Raw genomic sequence first — 26,970 nt, 5'->3', positions numbered from 1 at the left:
AAGGTTTCAGGGAAATCTTTGTATCTCTTCTCTATCCCTACCAAAGCTTCCTGTGGTCAATCTACAGTACTCTTTGCTACTGCAAAACTTTGCTGTAAACACAGGCCTCTATGTCTCTATAAATGTCTTATGGCCAAGTGCCTGCAGAAGAGCACTGTCCACTTCAGCTTATATATTTTTCTTCATGTTTGAAAGATAAACCTTAGGTTGCCAGGGCTTGGACTTTTTCTCTTCATTATTGCTCCCTACGTTGTCATGGTTATCATCTGACATCCTCTCTAAATTCTTTTGCTATTTAACAACTCTTGTACTCTGTTTTTTCAACCTGAATATACAGGCTGCTTGAAACTGGAGTGGGAGAAGGGGAAGCAAACATTTGTGTGCAGAGAATAGTGTTAACAAGGGGCTGAAAAACATTTTTGACCTGCAGAAAAACCTCCATATACAAATAGACTGTGTGCTGTGACCAAAATGTCACTATTTTTAAGGTGTCTGGCTTCTACCTGCCTCACATAATGGTCACTCAGGAAAGGATTTTGGCAGTTGGTTGACCACAAAATATGAATCTGATTTTTTGTGTTATTTTATTTGTTTTACATTGTGGTTAGGCTTTCAAACTTTTACTGAGAAGTTGAAAAAAAAAAAAATACAGGGAGAGGGAGACAAAAAAAATAACCCAAAGAGACATTGAGAGATAGAAAGGACAATTTGTACACACACACAACTCACACAGGCACACCAAAGATTTAAAAAATAGGATAGCAGAGAGGATTCATAAACAGCCCCTGAAAACACAGGCTCCCTTTTCCTTAGGAAATCACACCGTCCCTTCGAGCAGCATCCCAAGACAGAGTGGTGCAGATCTGTCATTGTGAGGTGTGCTGGTGTGATGGCTGTCTACAAACTTGGCTCTGACCCTGCTCAGCCAGCTCCTCTCCCTGTTAGCTCAGCAATTTCCCAGGGGTCAGCCCCATCTTGCCGTAATCACATGCTGGCACCGCAAGAATGTTTCTTACCTGTACACTGTATCTTGTAATGAATGCAGACTAAAATACTCTAAACCACTTCAGTTCGGGAGCAGCCATGACCTCAGGCTTGACAGCTCAACACCATATTTGTTTGTATGCAGTACCTGATAAAAGGGATACCAGCTGCAATGAATACAGCAGTTTCTCTCTCTCACTGTTAATTTTATGAAACTTGGAATATGGATTATTCTACTCTTTCAAAGGGTTTAAGCTGGAACCTTCCCTGGGTTACCAATAACTCTGAGAAGATCTATGTGAACTGCAGCTGGCCAGAAGAGATAAAGTACAGAGAGTACACATTTTGTAAAGCACTTCACTTAGAGGCAGAGGAGAAAAGTCAATATTTCTTCTAGAGTTACACACTTGTTCTTCTAGCACTTGTCTTATTATTCCTCCAATTAGGAATGAGTTGTGTTAAATTTAACATAAAGGCTTGTTCTCTGTCAGACTCAGAAATAAAGGGGCTCCAAGGTTTAGAGCACCCCAAAATGTAAATTAAGGATAATTTTCAATTTCATAAGTTTTAAGATCTGGTTAAAATTATGAGAGAGATGCTTCTGTCCAAATTAAGGTGAAAACAAGACCATATGCCAAAGTCAAGGGTATGGATTTTATTCAACAGTAAAAGCAAATGTCACAAGTCTCCTTCAAACTCAGCAGGACTCTTTTTTTCCCATTGCTTTCATGCCATCAGGTGCAAGAAATCACAACTTTAGGGCCTCCATGATATGCAATGACTTAATCCCACCACCGTTCCCCCAAACAAAGCATACAAAATCTAAACAATGATGTGCAGGACGACTGGGATTTAATTCAGGTAGTTTTCTGCAGCTGTTTTGTCATGTTTTGCATGCAGCTTATGTGAGGAAACTTGGAATCCAAATTTCAAAGTATTTATCTTTTTTCCTTTTTTTTCTCTCTCATCTATCATGAAAGAGACATAATTCACAAGAGAAGGTTCCTAAAAGCAGCTTGCATTTTGATAATATTAGCTAAAGCATCTACAGTGGTAGTTAGTAATTTGTCATTATTAAAAAAAAAGGTTTAAAGTCTTTATAAGCTGGTATTTTTGGCATATTTTACATTATAATTTTATCTAGCTTGGATGATAAATACATGCATAAATACATGGACAAATACATTAAGCTATTTGGTTTGTCTTCACTTTGAAAAACAAAGATATTTTCCAAGCTATTTTAGAGGTTTTGAAAGGGGCATGCATGTAGGGACAGCATGTCGCACATCTTTTCAGAGTTTCCCATTTATATGGGTCCACATTATCTTGCCTCACATTGGTAGATCATTTGCTCTCAGTAAGAAATTCGTGCCAAACTTTCTCCATTACAAATTGCAGTTAATTTTTTGCCACTTTTCCTTGATGAGTGGGTTTACTGCCACTTTTTCATTATAGATGTATCAGAGGCAGCATTCTCCTCATGAGAAACTCATGTAAGATACCTGGACTAAGTTAAGCTGAATAGGCAAGTGGGACCTGACTCTCGTAACTTTGCAAGAAAGGTTCATAGCAGAGGAATTCTGCTTGATTTACAGTTGGGTAAGGGAGGGAGAGTTCCCTTTGGGGACCTTGGTGTGCCTAGGCATGTCTCCAAAGCATGAAGGTGAGATGCCTTCTAATAGGGTGGCATTGCCTTTGGTCTGACTGCAGTTTGTCAGAGTTGCTAGATTTTCTGTTGGGGCTTTTGGGTGTTTGACCATGGGAGACAGCTGAAGTTGAGCCACCTCTTGCCTGGAAACAGCCTGGTAGAGCTGGAGGTGATGGTCCACTTTTTTCTTTCCATCAGTGCAGAGTTAGAGCAACTCTTTTGAAATTACTTTAGAGCTTCTTTGTTCGTGGAGGCAGGTGGTGGTAAAGAACCATTCTGTCTGCCTTTGTTTGTTCATTCAGCCTGCCTAGGTAAGTACAAAGCCTGTTTTGGCAAGTATAACTTAGGGCAGCCTCATCTTGTAGGCAGTAACCTTAACATTGACCTTCCCTGCCTGACTCCTTTGTGAAAGGGAGCTCATCTGTGTCTCATGAATGATCAAAGCTCTTTTTTACTTTCTTATTTAGATACTGAATTTAGGCAGCACTGCAGAGTGAATGACATTTATGCAAAGTGATATTATTTCTCATATTTTTCCCTAAGCTTGAAAATTCTGGCATTGATTCCTTGCTCACTTCCCACTGCACTAAATTGGTACTTCTCAGATACTGACAGCCATGCACATAAGGTGAATGAAGATTGAGACAATTGTCAATCTATCTGGTAAAAGTGATGGTGCTTCAAAAGTTTTTTGTGCAGACTCTATTCTGAAGCTGGTAAGCATTGCTATTACACTCAATTAAACATTTTCCTGACTGGCTGCTTTCACTTTGATTGCTTTCTATTTTGGGGAGGGGGGAAATAAAGTAAAAATAATTATAAAGTATATTTTAAAATGAACACAAGCAGCTCTATTTGCATGTGAAAATTTATATACTCGGGAGAAATAGGCTGAGGTTTGCATTGACAATCTATTTTGGAACAGATCTTGAAAAATCACATGGAAGAAGTTTGTATCTGTAAAAGAAAATTTTATAGATACACTAAACTCAAGAAATTAACTAGCCACAGGAGAGAAAAAGCTCAGTGAAAACGCAGGCTAACTGAAGCCTTTGGAAGGACACTGCAACTTCCACAACTGGAGGAACAGGAGCAGCACAAAGACATCATCAAGACCAGCAACACCAGACTTTTGAAATCCTGATTTTGGTCAACGTTTCTAAAGTGGTGGGGTCTCGCTCAGCAATCTGGAACGGCTACAGCACCTCTTAAGAGCCTGCAACATGCTATGCAGATGGATCTGCATGAAGTTAATGCTGAATTGAATTAATTTGCATAGCATTAGTTCTCACAGACTAGTAAGTGTTTTTCCGTTCCTTTGTACATTGTATTTCCAGCCAGAAACTTTTTTTCTTTTTTTCTTTTTTCTTTTTTTTAACTGCAACTTCTCTTCAACACAGTCATGGCTCAATGTCTGACCATCGTTCTCTAATGAATATCAGTATTCAGAATTTCTGTTGAGTCAGAACTCAGAATCAGAGCCCTTGACAAAATCTGGACTTTTCTATTATTTCTACTTCCTTTACCATGTATGTCACATTGTGATTGCATTACCCTCAATAAATATCCCCCTCAACTTCAGGCTGATGTCCTTTGAATAAGACACAGCTAGGGAGCTGTGTGAATCTATTCCAGGGGAGACAGAAGAGAAAGGGAAGAAGTGAGAAAAGACCAAGTGAAACTTTCTGCACAGCCCAGTAGCGAGTTACTTCCCCTCCTGCAAAACACTGGAGAAGACCCATAGCTGGCTGTGCTACACCACCAAAACTAAAGGGAAAATAGATTGAAGAGAGACCCAAGTCTCCAGACAGAATTTTCAGGGTGCTCGTCATGTAAAGGATGGGCAAGTGGTGGATAGTTAGGGAGAAGAGACCTCTGAAATGGAAGCAACCAGTGCCAAATGGAGACATCAGGCAGGCAGGACTTGAGGTTGGAAATGCAGAGATACATTGGGGTGGAGAGGATGTTGCCCAAGTGTCAGAGAGAAAACTACCTCCTCAAGAACAGAGGAAAAGTGAGAAAGCTGGTCTAAAGTCCTGGAGGTAATAGGAGTATATTTTTTAAAAAATTGCAAATGAACAGATGCTATTTTTCAAGGGAAATGGCTTTAGTATTTTCAACAATCACTCTGAAATGCTATACCTTTTCTGATACATAAGAAATAGTTATTTTTCCTGTGTGCAGCCATTGTTTTTATTAGGAGGAGGAAGAGGTATTGAGTAAATACCCTGAGGTATATGCTGCAGGCTGTGAAATAGAGATGACTTAACAGATCAGAAAGTCTTTAACAATAGACTGAGAAGTTGGATGCTCCTAACCAAAGCTGGACCAACACATACAGGATAACCTGGATGTATGAGGATCAGCATCTGGGGAGAGACCTACACCCTCTTTGTGCTTCCTGAGGAGACTCTGCAGTCAAGGCGCTACAGTTGCTCATAAAGATGCAAGACAGGTCAGTGAGAAAGCCTGGCTAGCAAGGTCTGTTACCAGAGCTGCAGAGAGTGTCAGACGTGGTAATGCAGGAAATGATGGCCCTTTTCTTCAAGAAAGGCAGGCATTTGAACACCACCACTTCACCACCCCTAACCACCTCCAGGAAAAAAACTGAATTAGATGTGGGAAGTCAGGGAGAGAAAGTCAAATATAAAAAAAGGAGAGAAACAGGAGGTTATACCAAGTGCCAAAGGGAAGAAAAGTCTAAGCCTTAAGCTAAGAAGGGGGGAAAGGCCTTCCTTCGCAAGGAAGAGAAAGAAAAAGGTTTGAGCACAACATCAAAGGAAGGAAAAGGACAAGCTGAAATCCAGAGAGAAAGAGAGGGCAAAAATAAAGTCAGAGAGAAGAAAGAAGTACAGCGTGTTAACAGAGAGCCTGCTGAATAGGAAGCAGGATAATTCTCTCAAAAGTTAAAAATTTGATCTCCTTGTGTTTTCAAGATGTTCAAGTACTTCTGTAGTTAAAAATGGGAACTGGGTTAGAATGCACATAACATGCTATAATCTGCTTATTTTAGTAAAGTTGAAAGCAAAGTGGCTGTTTGTGTCACTTCCATTACATTATTATTGATATCACAGGGCTTGTATCCAGAAGCAAATCTTAGCATGTTTTGGCTCTCAGCATGGACACAAAGGGAAAGAAACCTACTTGCACCACAGATACCCAAAAGAGTGAGGAGGTGTGTTCCAAGAAAAGTGAATGGTGTTGGTTTAGTGGCAATGTCCACAAAGTAAAACAGTTTGTTGTAGTGAGTAAAATAAAATATACAAGACAGTGACAATTTAAATATTTGCAGGTGAAAAGTAATGAAGACAAAGACATTGTCAGATCCAAAGATAGAGAGTGAACTGACAATTTTAAGTGACTAACATAAAATTACAAGAGTAAATGTTCTACCTAAGAAGTCTAAAGTCTAAATTAATCTGCTGCAAAGACAGGAATATGCAAGTACTGCTGATGCTGTGTGTGAGGACACTATTTATGCCTAAGAAGAGAATACAATAATGTTCCTAGATACATACTTTATAGTGGTAGAAGACAGGAGGACACATAGCTCCCCTGGATGTTTCCTTAGAATATGTCTTTTGAAGTGGTTTGATGAAGACGTGCTATCAGTTTCATTTGCTCTCTGCTGTTTAACACAGTGGACAAGATGCAACATTAGAGAGCAACATACAGTAGCTTCACAAGAAATGTTCCTTTATTTTCAAAGTAGCAGATTTATTGACTTTAATAAGCAGAAAATATCTACATGGACATTAGACAAACACAGACTAAACACAGACTGAGTAAAAGCTGATAATTGTATTAAACTGACTGCTTTTTTGTTACATGTGTTTGGGAAATTTCCAACAACAGAGTGCCAAAAGGCCTGGTTGTGAGTCTGACAAAAATCCCACAGAACTGAAAAAGATAAATATTATATTTTTTTTCAGACAAAATTGTACTGCTTTGTATAAGGGTATGTTTCTTTAACCTTGCTTGGGCAGTGCAAGGTTTACCTTTATGGGTAGTTCTGTTATTAACCAGACTGATGTCAACACAACTGGCACTCTACCTGAACTCTTGAGAATGTACCATCTACAGAGGTGGGCAAAATGCTGTAAAGTTGTCCTTTAGGAGCAATGGCCATGGCTGCAAGGTGTTGTTTCCTTCAGGGTTCTAGCTCTGTGCCTAAAAGCAGACTTGGTAGGATTAGCATGTTATAAAGATTTGTAAGGATAGATAATGAGGATTTCTGCTCACATTTCCAGTAAGTAATAAGAGTATAACAAGGTTTATGGAGTGGAATTTTAGAAGCTTTTGCTTTAGTGCATGACCAGATGGTGGTGAGAATAAGAGTGGTTGGGCTTCCGCGGTGGAAATTGTGACTGATTGGGTGATGAAATAAAAGCATTTGGGAAAGAAGAGTGGGAAGGCACTGGACTGCGATAGCTCGGAGATGGAGGAGTAAGTCTGGGATAGAGTCTGCACCACTACAGCAAATTTCAGGAAACTGCTACGTGTAGGAGCTCTGTTTCACTGGCGGCACAGCTAGAAAGTATGCACTGCAGAAGGCACAGTTCTGAATTGTGGGAAGTGAGGGAGGCATAAGGACACATGCAGATTAAGGGAAAAACAAAATGTCAAGAGGCTCATCATTAAATAAGCACCCTTCCTCCAATTTAGTAAATGAGGTGGAAGTCACATGAAAAAAAGAAAAGTGGTCATTACATTAAGTCAGTTCCATAGCATGCCTATATATACCTGCAAGGGGATTGAATTTAATGTTCATAAGGTGCCTAAATTGTTCCAGTACCTTGTTGATGATCATTCAGTATTTTAAATATTGTGCTTTTCATGACACTTGCATGAATGCATGTGCATGGATGTGTGATTAACTGTAAAGTAAGATCTCCCAAAGATACAGAGAGATTTCTGAGGACTGATCCCATAGCTCGGTAGATCTAGTTCAAACCTCAGGAATTATACTCTTCCTGCAGAAATAAGAAGAACTATATACACGCTGGTATAGATGCACACACTTGTATACCAGTACATGCCATTGTACTGGGGTGTCTCAGTCACTGAGACTGTGGTCTGTACACCAAGGATCCTCTGCTTTTGGGGCAAATCCTGTCCCAAGAAGTTTCAGAGACATGAAGGTATGGTAGAAACAGAAGGAGGTTTAAAAACCAGACTGAGAGTGGAGGGTGACTCTAATCTTAACTCCTAGCTTTGATAGACAGAGGAGGCCAGATGGTGATTTAAGGGCAGTTAGTGTCAAGGTAATCTATAATTACCATAATTTTGCATTTCCTGAGATATTTTAGTTTTTGTTATAATGTCAATGTTATTTAAAGTGCATTAATCTGGTTTTTGTTTGTTTTAGAAAAGAGACAAAATTACAAATTTAAGAAATATATCTAAATTCTGGCAGCATTCAGGAGACTCAAGATCTGCAGCTCTGAGTTGGCCTCTGAGGAGGTAGGACCAGCAAGGAAGGCAGACTTTGAGCCAGGTCTTTACTTTGACTTTTTACCTCCTCTTTCCTTGTTTCTCTCACATAAGCCTGAGTAGTGGATAGGATTTTTTCTCTTTCTTTATTTTTTGAACCAGCTGAGTGGAAAAACACAAACTCTTAAATGCCAGCTAGTTGTTTTCCATGGCTTTTACTTTCTACACATTCTCTGTTTTGTACTTTAATGCATGCTAAAAAGTTCAACAATTACTGTAAAGTTTGACATAAGCACATCCACCTAAAATTTGAGCATGTCACATTGCTTGTTATGGAAAGTAGGTTTTCAAGCTCCTGTTTGTTAGGCACTGGTAGCTTTATCCTTCATGATGCTGAGAACTCTGAGCAATGCTCATCCTTTGTGTGCATGTCATGCCTGATGCAGTGATCTTGTCTTTTTTGCAGGTGTTGGAGAGTGCAACAAAATGCTGCAGACTGCAACCCACTGGTCTTACTTAGGCCAGGAAACGGTCTGTGGGTGGAAAGTGGAAATGGTGGTGCTAGCAGTATAAAGCAGTATAAAGGAAGTCTCGCCAGAAGACACTAACCGAAAGGAAGTGCACACGGAAACATGCTGTCACCCACACCCAACTTCAGCAAAACCTCATGCAGCTGAAAGGGGGTTTATGGGATCTCTGAAGCATAGCTGTCCACAACTGTCATTAGACCAGTCTGTGTGTGTGGGGGGGGGTTTATGGTGCTTTGGGTTTTTTTCCCTCCTTTTTTGCTTTTCTGACTTGTAGTCATAAGCTCTAAACTTCATGTATGTGTGTATATAAATGCATAAAGAGAGAGAGAAAACATGTACTTTTTGTCCTTTATCCTGTCCATGTTCTAAAATAAGATGTCCCACAAAACAATTTCATCCAGGCAAAAACTGAATGAAAAGCCCCTGAAGATATCCCACAAGTGGGACTCCTCTTAGGGTCAAACATCTAGGAGTTGAGTCACAGTCACGGTTTGGCTAATACAGAAATCATGATCTTGGTCCCTTGAAACTGATCACCTAACCACAGCTGGCATCAACAGAAATACAATCAAGATCAAGGGAGATTTCACTTTTACAGTCTGGAGCCAAATCCTCATTTGTTCTTGCTTTTTTTGGTAGTTTTTATTTAAAAGCTTGTCCTTGGATGTCTGGGTATTGGACTTGGAGGCTAAACAGCTCTAGCTGGATAATATATTTTGAGCAAAGTGTATAGCTAGCCTGCTTTAAGTTTCATTTGAAGAACACTGCTTAGATGCTATTTTCAGATCACCATAATCCCACCTTTGATGAATTTCAGTGCAGTAAGCCGAGAGCACGAGTTGACATTTCTTTGAAAAAAAATCCATCGAACTCAATGTGTTTTGCCCCCTTCCTATATGATTTTTTCTGTGTATTTGCATTCAGTGCACCTTTATTTACATAAGGTCCAGCTAAAAATGGATTTTTAAGTCATTTGCTAAGAAACTGTTCCTGTTCATTTTGAATGAGCAAGTAAGTGAATGAACAAAGTTCTTAATTCCAACAGGTTGTTACCTTTAGTTGCTTTTTAAAAGAACCATGGGCTCAAAAGCTCAGTTGCAAAGAGGATACATAGCGTGTTTCCATCCATCCAGAGACCAGGAAAGCTGCCATCTGACAGCGATGCCTAACATATGACAGCAACAGCTAACACTAACACAAGACATCCTCTTCTCCCTATCCTTTCCAAGTCCTTCTGTCTGCCACTGCACATGCCCAGATATAACCCAGCTCCTCAGTGCTGGGTGTGCTGGTTCCAAAATCTTGCTACACTCATATTATGTGCTACATGGCTTGGGCAATGAGGGAAGGCCAATGCAGTCATCTATTAAGAAATTGAAATGCATAATGTGGGAAAGATGGCAATGGTTACCAAGATTGTGCCTTAGAGATGAATGCAGAAATATACAGTCATCTCAGATGTCACAAATTGTATCTGAAGTCCTTATGACAGGACAATTCACTCCTTGGACTGCAAGGGCCAAATGACACAACCAAAGGTTCCTCTTCATTTATTTAAGGTCATGTCAATAAAAGACCAAAACAACCCAAGCCTCCCAATGTGTCACATCACTGAAGTTACCTTAAGGCAGAACACAAGCAAAGCAAGGGAAGGCAGCATGCATGCTCAGTCCCCATTCTCCAACACAGCAGTCCCCTTGCACCACAGAATCAAGCCCTGTTCACAGGAATGCATGTGAACCTGGCCCTCTCCTTGCTGCTCACTCCCTTCTCCTCCCAAAACCCACATGCATCCGTGCCAGGCACAACGCTTACAATGGATCTGATGATGCAAACAGAATGGGCAGGTTGACAGTTTGCAGCTGGGGAGGATGGGGAAAAAAAATAAGAGGAGAGAGGAAGGTCTTCCAATTGCTTATGATTTTCAGTTTGGCAAGAGGTAAACAAAACCCCCAGAGGCATCATCTCCTTCAAAATTGCCATTTTTATCTGTGCTGCTCCACCAAGCAGCTTGGAGTGGTACCCACAGTACCCTGGCACAAAACCACAGGAGGGTGAGGTTCCTGCTTCTGATGGGAGCAGAACAGGGAAGCTATTTATTTTGGGTGCAACTCTGAGCAGTGAGTCATGTTTCGACTGGAAAATTGGCCACAGCCTTCTTGCAGATCTTTGTTGCCAGCAAACTGGCATGCTACCCAATTCCTCCCAGCTCCCTTTCTGCACCCCCACCCCCTTCCTCAGCTTGGTATGCCTTTACATTATTAAAGCCCCCATTTAATAATAGTCATTGTGCCATGTTAACCTTGAGAGTCAGGGAGAAAGGACAGTGAAGGGCATAGCTCTGTGCTATAATGAGCATTTGGTGCTATAGCAGGTGGGGAAGGCTTTGGGGATCTGGGCAGATTAGAAAGAGAGGGGGCTCTAGCAGATGTTGAAGCAGGATGATGTATTGCTGCTCACTCTGGGATTCAGACAATACCAGCACAAAAGTAGAACAGGGAAACGGGGAAAAAAATTGATCCCTTCTGATGCAAACTGGGCTGGAAACCAGACATGCTTGAAAGTGAGCATTTAAAAAAGACAAATATGCTTCCAGGCCTAGCACCTTCTCCTCTCCGTTATTGCCAGATTTCTCTTTTAAAACACCATTTCAAGTTTGATTTATTTTACATTAGCTTAAGCCTTGAAGCATTACATACTTCTCCTTCCTTTCCCCTCCTCTCAGGCAGTAACTGAAAGTAAATGCATCTGAATTTCATCCTCTCCAACACACTTCACAGGCAGCCCGGTCAGGACAGCAACTGTAAATAAGGTTTCACCTACATGCCAAAGGTCAGCAACACTTAGAAATTCAGACTGCATTTTCTTCAGCTTTTATTGCAACACTTCCAAAATATTTTAATGGTGTGATCCTTAGTCTTGTTATCCCATATAGCTTCAAAAGTAAATGACACATAATTACCTATTATCTAGGTGTGCATATATATATATATACACATATATGTACTTGTGTGTGTGTGTTTATATAAAATTTTGTCAAGAGGACTAAAAAGCAGATTTAAATGATGAAACTTTGTCCTACAGAGGGCTAACACCTCAAGAGGCAATGGTGTTTCTGTTGTAATAAATAGTCTGCAAAAGATGAAAGAAAGTCAGGCTTGGTTTTGACCTTGATTTTCTGTAATGCAAATCAAAGTGAGATACTGGGTGCACAACAAGTTGAAAGCAATTTTTTTTAAAACAGATACCTCCATATGAATACAGGACCCTAGTTTTGGAGTCCCACTAGAGTTGAAAATCTAGGCCTAATTTCTGTTTCTGTTTGCAAAAATGTTGCCAAGTAACTCACATCTTTCTGAAGTTTATTATATAATTAAAACTCTGCTCTGAGAAATAATTTCAGATCAGCAGATCATCCACTTTTGCATTCTTTATATGTGAGTAATACACAAAATCTGGGTTACTTGTTCTTGAATGCCACAGATCTATACACTAACTGATGAATGCATCTGAAATTGCTGCTGTAAAGGAATTTTTCTTCAGATTGTCCCACAGAGAGGTGTGGGTTGCTACAGCAATTTCTGAGAAGGACCTCAGGCCAATGCTTTCCAGCATCCTGGAAATTCTTAAACCAACCCAGATTTCTGATTTCAGAAGGCTGCCAACAACCCCAGCAACAAACGCCTTCCCTATCAGAAAAACACAATGGAATATCACAGGATATTACTATATGTATTATCTATTGTTATACGTATGTATTATTGCACTGGAGCTGGTTTCCCAGAGAAACTGTGGCTGCCCCATCTCTGGAAGTGTTCAAGATCAGGCTGGATGGAGCTCTGAGCAAGCTGGTCTAGTGAAAGATGTCCTTATGCGTGGCACAGGGTTGGAATAAAATGATCTTTAAAGTCCCTTCCAACCCATCCATTCTATGATCCTATGATTTTATGACCTAGAGATTGTCTGTCTAGACAGGGAAATATTCTGATTCCTATAAGAACCACTTCAATATTTAGATGGCCAAAAAATGGTGCATAACAGGAATACATAGAAATGAAAGGAAAGTGGAACCAGTTGGTGATAGTTCATAGCAGTCTCAAGCTTCTGTGAATCCAAAACTGAGCATGAGTTTGCAAGGACTTTTCTGATAGCCATCAGCCAAAGCCTTCCATCTCCTCCAGAAGCTGTCTGCTATCCTCCTCCTCTGTACTTGCTGACTGTCAGAGGTTGTGCTGATGGTCTGCTTACAGCTTCTGCCCATGAGATCTTGCAGGTGATGGCAGGGAACATTCTCTGCTCCCATATTCCTCTTGCCTGGGGACAAAGGGATGCGGTGTCACTTTCAGTGGGGGCAGGGGTTGAATGTATGAGTGAGGTTTTCTCCTTTGTTATATACGTGTTTAAATAAAATATCTTTTGTGAATTTACTCAGCAACAACATTCCCTTGCCTGAATTAGGGGATTAGAATTAATTAAAAAAAAATAGCTCAGAGAACCTGATCGCCACATTCACATCGAGTGTCCTCTTCACCCTCCTGACACTCTGGCAAGTGGTAATGCAGGGAAAAATCAAATCTTTCTGCCACTCATGTCCTTTGTGGTACAGATGCCCTTCACATCCACTTGTATTCTCTGATTTTATATGTAGGGTTTTTTTGTTCATGTCTGGGAAATGTAACCAAGCATGAAAATTAAGTCAATTATTAATGCTTAATAATGCTTTATTTATCAATCATGCTTTTATGAGCAATTGCACTGCATGATGAGCAGCACCCAGAAGCACAGTCTCCATAAGATCCTGGTCGTTCCCTGTGTCCCTGCCTTAAACATGCAGGCCCCAAAACAACATATGGAATACACACGGGGTACTTTGAAATAGCTGAGTACTTGTGACAAATTTGTGTATTCTTTCAGCATTTAGAGGCCTCAAGTTTGGGCTGTGGGTTTTGCTAGGATACAGCAAAATGATAAAAATCAGAGTAAAATGGAAATTATGTGGTTCAGGAACATAACTGCATTTTGGTTTAGGCACCAAAATAGAAATCTACAATTTTATGTTATCATATATCCACTGACCACCAGCCTCAAGAGAGGTGTTTGAAGCCAAGTGCCTTCCTTGTGGACCAGATCACCATCATTCCTGGGCTCCAGTGGGTAGGACACATCACACACAGGCACTCATGGAAATGAGTGAGCAAGCAAACCCAGGAATTCTGAAAAAAAATGACAAGAGGACAGTGATGGACTCCACTGCATGGCAGATATATGTTAGATGTACAGCTTCTTCTGGAGTCAGTGATGCTTGGATATCAGTAGAAGCTATGATTTAAGAAAGTGAAACGAGAAAGGAAAAAGGTGACTAATGGTGCTAAGTAATTAGATCTATGGACACAGCAAAAATACAAGAAAGAAATATTTGATATATAGTTTGATTTATTAGTATGCAGGATGAGCTTTGAGCAAAATAAAAATAAAAAAATCTCTGAAATGAAAGGAAAATATGTTTCACAGTGGGAAAAACCCACAAAACAATCTAGAAGTGCTGACTGGGAATAACAACAAAAGCCAGATGGCATAAAGTGGCATCTTTAGGGATTATGTGGCATAAGGAGCTGCACACAAAACCGTGCTCTGAGTCCTTAAAAATCTAACACCACTTACTGGGCATGCTCAGTGTCCTTAGGTAGCCACATTAACTTACTTAATGTGCTTTGGCCTTGAAAGCTGAACAGTCATCTCTACCATTTAAGCTCTCTGCCCTTAGTTATCCCTAGCAGTTCATTAAGCTTTGTCTGCTGTGCTGTTATATATCCTTAGCAATCCAGGATATTCTGTATTATCAGGAACTTCAAAGAGGCTCCTTTATCACAGTTAACAACATAAATCACCCTGCACGCCATGCGTAAGACTCCTCTCACTCTCTTGTTCATTTATTTGGAATAGTAATGAAGCTTTAAGGAGCTCCCTTAAGTTTCTTCTAGACAGATCTGCAATATCACTGAAATGTTTTCCCAACACATGAATATAAAGGGACAGGAAACCTATTTTCATCTACCCACCTACAATTGTGCTCTACTGGTTGGGAGTGTGAGATTGACTTATAAACACTGTAACCAGTATTGAACTTCATATTTGTCAAAACTTAAGTTCTCTGTGCATTTAATTTCAAGAAGGCCCTGCCTACTCCTTTTCATCTTTCCACCAACAAGGAAACACTCTAACTGCAATCAAAACTAAGTCCACTATCATTTACATTACAATTGTTAAAAGTGCCATCAGTAGTTCAGACATCTAGACACCATATTCCATTTTTTAATGGAGATTTACAGAAATCTTCTTAACAGCAAAGAAGATTTCTCTCCCCAGACCTTCAGCTTCTAAAATCAGCCTTTTCTCCTTTTTTTAGTGGCAGATTTATGCATATAAAAAGAAATAAATGAATCAGCTTTTTCTAGTTACAGAGTAACCTGATGCTTATTTGGATCAAATCTGTAATAGAAACACTGTCCCGTGGAAAACCTCTGCAATAAGCCTGTTGTATTTCCAGATCTTTTCTTTAAACAAGAGACAATATCTTACTTATAATAATGAGTCTGTAATACTAATTTCAGGACTTCGACTTTTATTTCTCACTCATGAACAAAATATATGTAAATATGATAATCTGGTTCAATATACAACTTTCTTCCAGACGGTTTGGATCCTATTGGACTGTGAACCACAATATTCAGGGATGGATCAGAAGTTCCCAGTATCACTGGAATTCTAGACATCCTGCTCAACCCACTTTTAATTAAAATTTAAACTGTGCTGGCCTTATTTTGAAAAGCTTAGTTCACTGTGAAAGATTACACTACTTTTTATTTTTAAATGGTGTGTGAATTTTGTTACTCATTAAATGTGCCAGATTGACAGTCCTCAACCCTCCTGTACCCACAGAATGGGTGGAACAGCAACATAATCTCCCAAATGTTGTCTGGCATTGATGGGAATAATTTCTCTTGGCTTCTAATTTTGATAGAAATAGAGTCACTCCACAGAGCAGGAAATGAACTTTCACAAGATAAAGCCTCCCAAAATACTACTGAAAGATGTTTATTTTATTGACTGTGAGACAGGTAGGAAAAGTATCTGGGAGTGAGGGAAGGGGAAAATAAGCACTCATATTTTCTGTAAAAATTTGAAAAACGTAAAATCACTACATATCTGTCTGAGATTTCCAGTGTGAATTTTCCCAGAGTGAGAGAACACCTAATATAACAGCATATCGATCTCCTATGGATTTTCGAACACGGGGTACATTATGAATAAAAAAACCCCATAGCTGTTCTCTGCTGCTATCTATGAGTGGAAGAAGACCCTGTAGAGCAATGGTAATTTTTCTCCATTTGCAAACAGCTCAGAGCTCCCCTGTATTGCCTCAGAGTGTCAAACAATTGACCTGGAAATCACCTCTGCTGGAAAATTAGCTGTGACTAGGTCCCTTGCACCTCTTTGTTGAGAATCAGGAGCAACTGAAACATGAAAAATATTTAGATGGGGATTTATGGATTCAGACATGTCCTGACTGAGCTGAATGGAAAAAGACCAGGGAAATTTTGGGGCAGTTAATAAAAATGCCAGTTAAGAGAAATGCGGGCAAACCTAGGCAAAATGTGGTGCTAAGTATTGTCTTTGCTTCAGAGACCCTGTCTGACACAATAGATTTAGCAATAGCCACGTAAGCCACTATACTCTGAGTCCTTTACCACAAGGATACCCATTTTAACATTTTGAGGACAAAATAGTTTTAGTGAATGTCCATGAGAACACCATTACCAGAGGGAAATTATTTTAGTGCAAGCTAATGGAAACCACATTACATGAGTAAATTATTTTACTGCAAGCCTATGAAAACCACATTACAATGGTCAAACAATCTCATTTCAAGTCCACTGAGACCACATTAATAAAGCCATTATCAAAGTAAACCAATTTCAAGTTAACTCTATGGGGATTTAGTTTTAAATGGCAACAAGCTTTCAATGCATGTTGAGAAAGGCCCCTTGAAATACTATTATGGTGTAGTGTCAAATGTACAATCAAAGTTACAGAGGGCCAGCTACATGATTATATAAAAAAAGGGCACAGTCTTTTCCAAATTCTGTTAATTTGACTAACAATTTGCTATTAATTACCATTTGTGTTCTATTTATTGCTTCCTTTCCAGTGTGTGACATGAGTTTTTAGAAAGCAATACATGCAAAATGAATTTTAAAGCATTTCAAGAAGTCATTATGACAACCCAAAAGGCAGTAACCTCATTCAGCCACTTGTAACAAGCATGCATACAATATTTTGGGATGGAAAAGCTGCAGTAAGTCCTTATCCCATGCACCAGGAGCAATAATCATCATGCGCTGAGGAGAGCACACGGCTTGTGTCTGAATTAATCTGCAAAGTAGACTATGTACACAAGAAGGAGGAAAATGGAGAGACTGTATGCTCCCTGTTGAAACTGGAAAAGCGGCACTCGTATCAGATGAGATGATATTAATGAGTTATACACGCATCTGGAGGCACACTCTTTCACACACAGAAATGACCTCACGTGATGTTTTCACTTTTCTCGTTTGATTTTTTCCTCCAATGTCCTTGTCCTAACTACTTCTATAGAAAAATAATTTTTAGCCATCAAAAGCTGGAGAAAACATTTCTTTATGTGTTTTAGAGATGGTTCCAGACACTCATCTTTCATGGTTCAGTCGAAATGTTTGTGGGTCTTTTTCACTTTGTAGATTGACCAGCCATGAAGCTTAGGATGCAATATGCAGATCCATGAGTCTACAGCCAAACTTGATAGATATCAGCTTAGCACTCAAGCTCTGCCTAACTAAATTCAAACTTTCCTGATACAGAAGAAAAAATATTTAGGCATGAGAAGAATTCTGGCTTAAATCATAGATACCTGTGGATTTAAAACATCTATAATTTTTGCTATCAGGGTGAAATATTTTCTCTGCAACTTTAGAAATCCATTCTAATTTAACCTCAACTGCCAAAATCCTTTTGTTAGATCTAGCAGCAATTTTCATGCCCACTATACAGAGAAATGTTTTGCAAATGGTGAATAATTTCAATGTGTATCTTTAGATATCCTTCTTAATTACTAAAACTTTCTAAGCATACAATAACATACAATAATAATAAAAGTAGAGTTATCTCTGCTGGTATAGAAAACCAAGAGTTCAGGTACTATATTGATACTGATGAATTAATAAAGTGCTAACTATTTAAAAGCTTCTTCTGTTCAGATGAGAAAACAAATCATGATTACGAAGAAGTAGAAGAAAAAGGATCCCTTGGATACTCCTGAGTGGCACATTACTGATAACCAGCACAAGACTTAACCAAATAGGATCAGATAGTGTATATCATGAAAATAACTCATTCAGACAATCCTACCTCAAAGTGCCATAGAATTTTAAAATTCTAAGATTTGTTGAAGCCAACGTAAATTGTGTTCATCCTTAGAGATATACAAATATTTAAGTTATTGTTAAACTTTTCCTGCTCTGCATTATGACTTAGGGATATTAGAAAGGTGACAAATAATAGTTTTTCAAAATCATAATTTTCCTGCTCATTTGCCATCTGTTTCTATAAACCCTCCAAATTTACCAATTGTTAAGTCTAAGTACAATCCACACCAGTGAAGTTCTGGGTTTAGATTCTGCAAATCTCAAGTGAAAAAAATCTCTTTAATAGAAGCATAATTTTCTATCAAGTATAAGCTAGTTTTGTGATGGGTTTGTTTTGGTTTTTTTAAAGTATTTCCTAAGCAATCTCAAAGCACATACACATAGTACATCTATTTATGCAAATCCAAATAGCTCTGACAAAGAATTGACACTTCTGCTTGCATTTCTCCTTTTAATGTTACTGTGACTATTGATGATGAACCCAAAATAAATTATTTGATGTTAATTAATTAAAAGTTATATTAAGGTCTTAAGTTTGAACATGTATTTTCATGCTTCCTTACTGCAGTACATGAAGCTGAGGTGAGGATTTCAGATGCAAATACAAAATAATAATCACGGCAAAAGGAAAACTACCAAAAGACAATTATTCTGTGACAAATTAAAAATGAAATAAATACAGTCCATAGTCTTGCCCAAACTCTAGGTGTATCACAGGACAGAGATCTAATCCTTTTGCCATTTTCATGAAAGTCTTAACCTTGAGTGTGCATATTTTCATTACTTCTAAATGTTGAAAGAAACAAGAAATCAAGTCCAGTAACTACAGCAAGAACACAGCTATATTAAGTTCAGAGAGACATGAATACTTGAGTTTATGCTTAGAACCAGTTACTTCTACCCACAGAAAATTCATAACTGTTGATTTGTTGCAGGAAGAAATTTCTCCAAAACAAAGTTGACTCACTAAGCTTCTACAAAAAGAAAAAAAAATCCCCTTACTAATACAAATGAAAGAGTGTGGATTTGCTTTTCAGAACCTTGTTCTCTTGTAGACCTGAGTGCACATATTTCAGTGTACTGGATGAAAGCAGGCATGTTGGTGGGTGTCACTGCTGAAAACTTCTGGTATGCATTCTGTCTTTTTTTGGTTCCTATTGATGTGCAAAAACTGGCTCAACAGGTTTGTGGCAGCATGAAAAGGTTGCAAGAGATGCTGTAACCTAAAAAAATATCAAAATGGTAGAACTTCAGCACTGAAAACCATTCTGTCAGAACAGGAGGGGAGAACTTTGAGTTAGAAGCATTAGGTGTTGGATTGTCTTATTAGTAGAGAAAGCACGCACACTAAGAATGTGATTCTACTGCACACAGTAGAGCAATAGAATCAGTCTTGAAACAGTCATCTGTGGAGAGCAGTTTGCTAAAGTACTAAGATGATCCAGAAGTATTTGTAGGTCACTATTGGTAGCTGAGCTCTGTATTGAAAGCAACAATATACAAGCAACTTCTCTGGAATTTAGTATTTCTAAGCTGTCACTGAACATAATAGATACACAAATTAATTTGTTTTAAAATAAGTCCTTAGGCAGCTTTGAAGATATATGTTAGCCTTGCAGATGGCAAGACTGCAAAGACTGCTTTAAGCATGGCTGGAGAAGCCTCTGAAGCACTTAGGACCCTGCACACCCAACCATACCGTCTGAGTTAGTACACTGGGTTAATAGACTCTGTGACATGGACAGAAGGTAGGTGGAAGTGATACAAGCTACATTTATGGTCAGTCTTAAGGCTGTTTCTGAGAGTGACTCTGATGCATTCAAAGAAGGGGAAAGCCAGAGATAATTTCATAATATTGAGAAGATGGAAGAAAAGTTTGTATTCAATGAAAACATAGACATAAACCTTAGTCTGAATCTCACCAAGCTCTTTATCATCATCGGTTGCAATTAGAAACTGGGATATATTTATTTCTCTTGATTTCAGTCTCGGTACTGATATCCCATTCTTAGGACTGACTTTAAAAGTCAACGAATTTCTACTAAGACAAGGAAATATCTTTAGCAGCTTTGATATATTTGCACATTTGCAGGTGCTGTGGTCTCTAGGCATGCCACATACCTAGTCGAGTCATAAGATGTGGCTCTGACAGTTGTCATGAGCTCAACAAACATAAATCAAAGTGTGGCAGCAGCATGAGTGAATGGAGGTTTGTCAGGACAGGAAAAACAAACAAAATGTTATTGTACCCAAGAACCAGTGTTGAATCATTTATTTGGGCCTCGTTTCAAAGTGTTTGAATAAAAAAAGAGGATGAATGAGGCAAATCCAATAAGAATTAGAGAAAACTTGAGGACAACTGTAACATTTCATGGTAGTCTAAATCAGCTGTGGTGTCACTGGAAATTGTCTTTGCTAAGGATGCAGGCAAAGAATCCAGACATAGCTGTTCTTGCATGCAGAGTTCAAATAACAGCTCCTGCAGTGCAGTGTACCTGATATATTCACCGCCGTGTAAAAAAGTATCAAATGATCCATAAAAGAAATCTGAGAATAAATATTAATTCTAAAAGGTAGGAGTAATTCAGTGTTCATGGTCTTGCCAAGCTCTTATCTGCATTGACAGACCAAACATACCTCATCTGTTAGAGTTATACAGGTATTTATCAGTATGGTTGAGGCTTTAGAAGCTCATTGTAGGCCCTTTGGTTGCAATAACTTGAAAAAAAAGATGAATTGAAATTTAGAATAACCTTTCACCAGCTTCTCATTTCTTGGCACATGGATTAAATGTATAAAATGGGCTTGGCAATATCAAGTTGTTTTGCAGTCTGCCATACCTGGATCAGTTTGCTTACAAAGATAGACAAAAATCAAGAATAATCATACCAGAGAAATGGTGCCTGTCTAGTTCTGTTGGTGAGTTCATTTATTTTTTGCTCTATAAACATTTCATATGATACTTTAAAGGTTCTGTTCTATGAATAAGATTAATGCAGTGTACCCCTGTTTTCAGTGATTGATGAAGAGATTTCTCAATTAACAAATTCTAGTCTGATGATTTGGGGATTTTTGTCTAATTTCTCATTTTCCTTTATTTTCTGGTGAGTTACATATTCATAAAAGCTACAGAATCTGAAACATTTGGTGAGATTTTACAGATTTACTTTTTAAACTCTATCACTTACAATAAATTGCTGTCTGAACCCTTGTTTTTTCTGGTATTTTTTTGGATGTGTTTTTTCTTCCTAAGAATGGAAAAGATCTGCAAGAGAGTGTTCCCTTGTAAAAGTTTCCTCTTCCTTCAGAGAGATTGAGCTGCTTTCTTCTGAATGTCTCTTGTTCTGCCCCAGCCAGTTGTTCCATAGTCTAGTGTTTGAAATCAAGACCCTTGTTTTCTTCCACTCATCTTATGACCTATAGTATGTGATGAACTTTGAGCTTCAAGGATTTGCCCAAGCAAAGTGGAGAGCTCTAACTAATACAAAAGTTACAGAGAAAAAAAACCCAACAAGAAAAAACCCAACTTTGTTTAAAAATGGAGATCTTGCTGAAGCACATAAAAGTCAGGTATTCTGGTTCACCACATCACCTACGCCATTGGTGATATTCCCATTGCAAAGCACATCATGAATGTCTCTGAATTAAAAATTGAATTTTGCAGGATAGGCTCCAGAAATTCCCATCTGCTCTGATTTGCTGCAGTAATTGGAGTTTTAGAAACATGACATCTGAAAAGTTAAAAGAGCATATATCAAGTTAATTTAACTTTTTAAGTGGAGTGTTTTGTAGAACGATGTATTTGATGATAGTGAGTAAAACTGGCACCAGGTACCTTAGATAATTCCTCAAATTTTCTGGAAACTAAGCATTTTAATACTCTGCAATAGTGAGGATAAAAATGGTTTCTTTAGTTTCCTTAGCAGAGAAAAATAATAACTTTTTAAGAGAGCTCAGTTATTTTGAAATAAAACAAAACAATATAATTTCAGTAAATAGAAGGTATCAAATACCTTTATGTAGGTGTACAAGCTAGCTGCAGCACCTTCTATCCAAGTGTGGGCAACTTCAGGCAGAGTTGTGATGTAATGTGAATCTGTTTTAAAAACCGCTCTCAAACCTTCAAACCAGAGCATGCAATTCACACAACCGTAGAATCATCAAGGCTGGAAAAGCCCTATAAGATCATTGACTCCAACCATTAACCTAGCACTCCCACCATGTCCACTGACAAATCATGCCCTCAAGCGTCCATATTTTTTGAACACTTATAGGGGTGGTGACTCCACCTTTCCCCCATTTCTTCTCTCTTTCTAGGGACAGCAATTTACTTCAGTACTTCAGTACTTCAGTACTTCAGTACTTCATGCACCTAAACAGTAGGAAAAGACAATGTTCAGGTCTGTAAATAAAAAATACCTTAAATTTTCTAATTGACGGTCCTTATCTCAGCCTGACACCTTTAAGAGTAGTGGAATCATGGATTTCATTTGCCTCAGCAGATTCCGCATCACCCGCATGTCTATTTTTTTGGTGCAGCTGCCCAGACAACAGTACATGGATGCAATAGTTCTTCTCAAGCTTTTTTTTAACCTTACATGCACCCCACTAGGATTTGCAATGCTCTTGTTCTCCTGCCTTGGGATAAAGACAGGCAAAACACACACTTGGTGTTTTCCCAAATGTGGTTCTTTATTCCATTAAACGGATAGAAAATAGAATTGAAGTTGAACCCTTCAACAGATAAATTTTAGACTATTTCAATTTCAGTTAACGGAAGCTGCAGAGTATATCTAAACCACAATAATTTTACCTATGCAGTAGCAAAAAATAAAACTTGAAAATGAAAAATATGCTTAATAGTATTGATGTAGAAAAGCATATTTATAAATGGTATCCTAGGTCAGATTTAACTGAGAGCAAAATCTGACCTGCATTTGACTTCAAGGCACAAGGACTATGTGTTACTCTGTTCAGGTTATTTCAACTCCTTGCTTACAATCAATTTTATAAAACACCCTCTGCTACCAAGCTGCCTTTAAACTGAATACAGCAATAAAAAAAATATGATAAAACTCCTACATGTAGTTACCTACCTGGGTAAAATTTTTAAAACTAATTCCTTGTCAGAAACAGGTAGAAACTTGCAATTCACACCATGCATTATCAGTATTCTGTGTATTTAAATATCTGAGTATTTAGATATGTAACCTAAGGAAATTTACAGCTTTTTAACAATACGACCCATAGATTCAGGTTAATTGCAAATGGGTCAAAGACTGCAACACAATGCACAAATTCCACCACTGGAGTCTCTTCCCAGTTTGAACTTGTCAGCAATTCGTAGTCCCTGCTTTTTTTTTTTTTCCAGACATGCACTTATCTGTTCTTCTCAACCCTCCTATTTTAATTAAAAAAAAAAAAAATTAAAAAAAATCCAAGCAAAATCCCCTATGTTTTCCTTTAGTGACCACTCCAGCACACATACTTTTTGGACACAAAACTCTTGTTTTTTTCATCTTCAGTATTTTACAAATCATAATCCATTTAAAGCTATAATGCCTGCAAGTTTTGCCAAGATATTTGTCCCTTCATACTGTTGACTTAACCTCTTTGGAAATACATTACTAATGCTTTTTATTGTATACTATGAATTTAAGCTTCTTCTCCAAACAAAGACTAGATCTTTGACTGCATGTTCAGGGCAAGGCATAATATCCTGTTTCTCTCTATGTCTGCATGCAGGTGGTATGAGAAGTGACATGATGCCATTTCTTCTTCACTATCTATTCACTAGCATAGAAACCCTCTATGCTTCCACTGAGCCCGTTCCTTTTGCTCCCTGATCAAGTGAGTGCCTAAGAAATACACCCTGTCTTTAAAAATGCACACACAATAGTTCTTATCCAAACGAAAAATACCTTCTTTGTATTTTTTGCTTAAAATGTGTTTAGATTTGTTCCTGGAATGGATAGCTTCTTCTTAAATAATAGTCATGAATCACACCTACTTAGAGGTTAATTATCTGTTCACTGAACTTTCTCATTATAAAAGTATATATATGTTCTGACCCAAATATACAAGAGGAAAAAATGTTATTTTATATATGCTAAAATTTGGCATGAGAAGACATTGCAATAAATATCCTCACCCCTGAGATATTTGATAAAATATAGGCACTTCTTCAACATTTGGTTGGGGTTTTTTTGTTTAGTTGTACACGTATCAAGTAACAGATCCATAGCTGTTACTAATGTGATATTTATTAATTAATGTGACTGCACATGATTTATGCATTAGAGATTACCTAGAATTTTGGCAGGATTCTTGTTTTCTTCTTGAAAATCAAATGGCATTCATAATATGTAAAAAAAAGAGGTAAAAAAATTACAAATATATCAGATCACATCTATACCATCATTAGTAGTCATGTTTAAGCATATACTTAATTATAAATTATAAATTATAAATTTCTTGTCTATAAGGACGATAAAATTGAACTACCACTCATGTATAGCCTTAGAGGAAAGGGTTGGTGCCAACTGCTTTTGTTTTCACTATCAGATATAGAGTCGGAAACAGGCTTATACATACAGAATCTCTCATACTACAGCTCAGAGTTCTGCTTTTAACCACAGACAGAATTCCTGGATCAGATAAAAAAAAAAAAAAATTAAGCATGTTTTTCAAATAATTCATAATCTCAAAAAATGATGGCTCCAGAGAAGATCTGAAAATGAGCACAGGATGAAGTTTGTGAGTTACACCCCAATAAAAACCTTAGAAAGTGTGAATTCATCAGTACAGTCAGATTGCTGCCCCTTCACATAAGCTATGTGTTTATGGAGAACTGATCCTTCAGAATATGTTTCCTACCTTGCCTGCTCCAGTGGGGATAAACAGCTCATTAAGGGAATAAGGCTTCTTCCTACAAGCCAATATTTTCAGAAATGGAACCTGTACAGAGACAGCTTGACAAGCATTGGAAGTTGTTTCCTCTTTTGATTGAGTACATTTTCTTCATTATATGAGGAAGGAATTTGTTCTCAAGCATTTTTATGTGGTGCAAATGTTGAGATACTCTGTCACAGTTTTCAAGGTTTGGACAGACTGAAACCTTGTTTGAATTTTCTGGTAGAAAAAAGGCAGTTACAAGCACCCAGCTATAAAAATGTGTAGCCCATCTGAAGAGTATAAATTAAAAGCATAATTACTTTTACAAAGGTGTAGCGGTGTGTCTCTGCTCAAGGAAATGCTTCAGGAAACACCTTGGGATCATGACTCTAGTTTCCACTTCATCCCAGGAGTATTTTAGTGGGGGTATTGACCAAAGAAGTTTCTAGGCCAGTGCAAGCACATTTATGGCGGACATCAGTAATCAGGTGGACAAGAAGATGCTTTCAGTTTAGACTTCTGTGACTTCAGAAAGGACGTGTCTTGGTAAAGATATGCATAAAAATGCCCAGGTCTTCGTTGAGGAAACTGATGTGCTGCTTAGCTGGAGGTAGACAGCTTTATCCTGGTACTAACATGAGGATCTGTAAGTACTACATTTCTCTTTTTAACAGTGTCTCTGAGTCTGCCTGTCACCCACTGGCTAACAAAACCTACTTCCCAGACCCATTTCAGATTGTCTTATCTCCAATACCTTAGGATTAAGTGCACGTATTTTTGGACTCTGAAATTTTAAATTACTTCATATCTACTTCTAAGTGTTACAGCTATTAATGTAGGGGATGTATGGAGTTAAATCGGTACTGCAAGAAGCATGAATTTTATGATGTATTTTAAACTCCACATTTGTGAATTGTTTTCTTCTGAGTGGGTGAATAGTGCTATAAAAAGATACATTATGTTTCAAGGTCTGTCTCAGCTTGGAAAAATATATATTTATTTACAGTATATAAACACTAAAAAAATGTCTTGAAAAGATGGAAAGGGGATAATATTACCACAAAAGATATTTCTCTAGAGGACAATACTGAACATTATTGAAATAAATTGTTCATGGCTAACAAAAGCGTGAAGCTTTGTTTCATATAAAACTATTTTTTTGTCATGATATGTTAATATTATTCCCACCATTTCCCTTATTACGTTTGTGTTTGGCACAAGCTACCCTGTCTGAACTGTAGCGGCTGCTAACCAGGCCACTAGCACTCGTGTTAAATTTAGATTGGCAAAGTTGTGTAAAAATATTATTTGTTTGTGGAGTTACAGAAAAAAAACATTTTCTGTTCTGGGCTGTATAATAAACAAAAGCTGTTTTTTCAGTCCAGCAGCAGAAGCTGGGATCTCTCTGACCACCACAGTACACCTGCTGTCATATTTTGCATTTAGTAGTTTTTACTTGTATGGGAGTCATCCTGACTTGTTACTGTATTTAGAGTAGTTTTCAAGATATGTTGGGCGCACGTTTTTGTCCCAACTTATATGAATGTGTACCATGAACAAAATATGCAGTGGTGCATAAATCCTGTTCTGTTACATGACAGAACAATTTGGTAGTTCTTTTTTTTCTCTCTACATCTAAAAATCCTTGAAAAATCTTGACATTCAAATACAATCCTTTCACTCATTTGCAAAGGTACAAATCTCAAAATTAAAAGGGAAAACCATAATGAAACAAGCTTTATTTAAAAAATAAACCTAGGTTTTAAAATGTGAAATGTTTTGTCATCATAGTTCATTAAAATTTATTCTTGCATTTTTTATGGGCAGGCTTGAAACTACCTACACTGGGAAGAGACATTATCAGTTACAAAATTATTATCCCCCAAAACAAGCCAGCTCCATCTGACTTCTCAGTTCCTCCTGTTCCTGTAAGATTTGGCCTCTACTTACAAGTCTTGCAGAGCATCCTCACCTCTGTAAACCAGACACCCCCCAGGAAATGTTCCTGGGCACAGAACCT

Source organism: Corvus cornix, chromosome Z, assembly GCF_000738735.6.
Source record: "Corvus cornix cornix isolate S_Up_H32 chromosome Z, ASM73873v5, whole genome shotgun sequence".
Classification (NCBI taxonomy): domain Eukaryota; kingdom Metazoa; phylum Chordata; class Aves; order Passeriformes; family Corvidae; genus Corvus; species Corvus cornix.
The sequence above is the reverse complement of the archived record's forward strand: the minus strand, read 5'-3'. Positions refer to the sequence as shown.